Source organism: Arachis stenosperma, chromosome 4 (genome assembly GCF_014773155.1).
Source record: "Arachis stenosperma cultivar V10309 chromosome 4, arast.V10309.gnm1.PFL2, whole genome shotgun sequence".
Classification (NCBI taxonomy): Eukaryota; Viridiplantae; Streptophyta; class Magnoliopsida; order Fabales; family Fabaceae; genus Arachis; species Arachis stenosperma.
Window position 1 is genome coordinate 13,389,655 of NC_080380.1, and position 2,966 is coordinate 13,392,620.

The following is a 2,966-nucleotide window of genomic DNA, read 5'->3' on the forward strand; positions in this document are numbered from 1 at the left end:
TTTTCAAATATTTGTGATACTAAACTCTTTATAATATATCAAATCAAGAGCATGTGTATAATACAAACTATTAACAGAAATATTGTTCATATTATCACAAAATTATTTTAAAAAAGAACATGAGATCTTTGAAAATCTATAATATGCCTCAAAATGCAAGTAAATAAATAGCTACAAGGTTTTGCTTCACATGACTGCCTTATAACCATACCTTGGCTGGCAAATTAAGATGTTAATAATTTGTCATTGTTAAAAAATAAACTATATATAGTAAAAGTCTGTAAAATTTTACCAAATTACCAAAAATGGAACCTAGTGCACAATATAATTTTATAACAGAGCTCAATGACTAAAAAATGAGTAGAGTAAATACCATGGACAACTCTGTCTTTTTAGAAGTAATATCAATTGATTAACTTTTATCAATATCTAGCTTCTTTGCAATCCTTCATCAGCAACAGAGGTAGGTGGTATATAATCTAGCAATTTAGATGCAACTAAGCAATGCCCACTAGGATTATGAGTACAGAGGAATTTTGAGGTGTTGATGGGGTTGGTGATTTTGATTTGTTAGATTAGTTTGTTAAGGTTTTGATTTTTTTTTTTTAGAGAATTTTGACTTTAATTTAAATATAATATTTTAAGGGGTATTAATTTGTATTTTAAATATATATAAAAAAACGTGAGACGTGAGTTCTAGAAAAATGAGGTGCTAATTTGATTGCACAGTATTTTAGAGATCAATTTAAGAAATTTCATAAACTATTTTCGACATATTTTTTTGGCCATTTCTAATGAGAAATGATATTGCTTAAAAAAATATTTACATTTTCACTCTCTTTTTACGATAAATCTAAATGACTTTTTTTTTCATCTATTTGTAAAATATATGTTATTCCTTTAGAGGTATACAACAGGGTCGCCAAAAATAAGATAAGTCTTTTTTGCATGCACTCCAATGAAATATATATTGCCAAATCAACTACATTTCATGGTTTCTATTTTTGAATAGATTTTTTTTATCTATGTGAAATTGTTTTGTCTACAAAATTGACTAATAATATATAAAAATATAAATTAATGAATTTTTATTTAAATAAAAAACCCAATTTTAGGCACACTATTAATCTAGAAATAGGTGATAACAAAAATAAATAAAAGTCGACAAAATACCGATAAAAGAGATTAAAAAAAAGTTAAAAAAAATAATTTTAAGTGTGTTCTATATCTAATAACCTATATCTACTATAACAATATAACAATATGTACAAGGGAATCGTCTATTTTGACAAAATTTCCCCCTTTTTGACCTTCATATTATTTATATAACAATTATCAATAAGATCCATTCTAACGAAATTGACCATTTGCACGCAACTACTACTTTTGAAATCACACACTACTTACATTTTAATTTATTATTTTGCATGTTGCAGACTCTTTTGCCTTAGAAAAGCAACCTTCTTAGTTCTTTCCTTTTATAAGAGAGTAGCGTATAAACAGGTATAACACTAATTAAAAACGTTTTATTTATTAAATTTATTATATTAATAAAAATGAGATCAGTTAAAATGAAAAATTTTATAAATATTAAATAAACTAAGAGATATTAAATAATTTGAAAATTAAAAATAATAAAAAATACATATTTTTAATATAAATATAGATGATGATAAAAGATATTGTTAAAATAAAAATAAAAATTTTATGTACAAATTAAACTCCAATCCCTGTTATATATATTGGTGGGGGTAAGTTTCAGACTACAACATTTTTTTTTTCTTTAAGTCGCGTTTTAAAATTGGGAATTCTAGGTATAAAAAAATGTGATGTTTGATATATGGTCACCCTTTTTTATCAAACGTTACGGTTTTCAACCGTGGCCAATATCGCAGTGACCATACAATGGTCACCCCTTTTTGAGCAAAGGTCATGGCCCTTTTCTTACAAAGTGAAAAACGTAACTTTTGATCTATGGTTGCATAACCGTGACCTTAATTAGTCCTGCTAAAGTAACGGTTCTTAACCGTGACATTAGTCCTTTTATAGTCACATTATTAGTCTTTTTATAGTCATAGTTTTTAACCATTTTTTTAGTCTTTTTATTGTCACGGTTAAAAACCGCGACCCTAACTCTACTTTATAGTCACAATTTTAACCGTAGCATTGAACTATTTTATGGCCACAATTTTTTACCGCGACATGAGACTACTCTATGGTAGTAGTTTATAAACGTGACATTGGAGTATTTATTTTTTTAGTCTAAAAGAAAAATCAAATAACTTTTTCTCAACTATCCGTATACTTGAGTTTCCCTGTATCACACAAACCAAGATATTGATACATTTGTAACTAATAACTGTTACAACAGTTTAAACTCTATATATATATAAGTGTAAACAAATCATAGAATCAATTACATTTGTGACTTTGTTTATGAATCATCGGTGATTGGTTAACGTTTGCGATAGCAGAAATATTATCCTCCACTATAGCCCTATGTCAACACACTATAGCTAATGCTAATTACAGGTATTTACTAACGAGAATCATGGACAACTTTAACTCTTGTCATTTTCTTTGGTATTCAAAAAAACCGAATTATCAAAGTAGTAAGTACTTTCCAGACTTCCACTTTCAAGGAACACAAATCCAAAACTAAATCGTGAGATAAAAAATTGAAACTTGAAAACCTTAGACACTTTTAAATCACAATTTTTAAATACGACATAAAAAAATTTGATCTAAAGTCTGAAATAATTCTATTAAAAAAGGTGAACATTCAAACCTTGATCTTTGACATCTATTGTTACGGTTTTTTTTTTAAAATTATGTGACAAAAATCTATTTTCTAAAATCAGTATTATTCATCAAAACTGTTACTATAAATAAAAAATTATGACTATAGACCAGTGTTCTGAAAATCGAATTGGACTAACTGGTTTGATCAGGTTAATCAGGAACCG